This window comes from Physeter macrocephalus, chromosome 4 (genome assembly GCF_002837175.3).
Source record: "Physeter macrocephalus isolate SW-GA chromosome 4, ASM283717v5, whole genome shotgun sequence".
Lineage (NCBI taxonomy): Eukaryota > Metazoa > Chordata > Mammalia > Artiodactyla > Physeteridae > Physeter > Physeter macrocephalus.
In genome coordinates, this window is record NC_041217.1 from 100,542,692 (window position 1) to 100,543,338 (window position 647).

Below are 647 nucleotides of genomic sequence, written 5' to 3' on the forward strand. Positions count from 1 at the left end.
GTTGTCTTTTCACCTTGTTTATGGTTTCCTTTGCTGTGCAAAAGCTTTTAAGTTTCATTAGGTCCCATTTGTTTATTTTTGTTTTTATTTCCATTTCTCTAGGAGGTGGGTCAAAAGGATCTTGCTGTGATTTATATCATAGAGTGTTCTGCCTATGTTTTCCTCTAAGAGTTTTATAGTGTCTGGCCTTACATTTAGGTCTTTAATCCATTTTGAGTTTATTTTTGTGTATGGTGTTAGGGAGGGTTCTAATTTCATTCTTTTACATGTAGCTGTCCAGTTTTCCCAGCATCACTTATTGAAGAGGCTGTCTTTTCTCCAGCTACGAATTTTGATAAATTCGTAGCTCCTTTATCAAAGATAAGGTGACCATATGTGAGTGGGTTTATCTCTGGCCTTTCTATCCTGTTCCATTGATCTAGATTTCTGTTTTTGTGCCAGTACCATCCTGTCGTGATTACTGTAGCTTTGTAGTATAGTCTGAAGTCAGGGAGCCTGATTCCTCCAGCTCCGTTTTTCTTTCTCAAGATTGCTTTGGCTATTCGGGGTCTTTTGTGTTTCCATACAAATTGTGAAATTTTTTGTTCTAGTTCTGTGAAAAATGCCAGCTTCCCTCTTGCGTCTCCCTCCCACCCTTGCTATCCCAC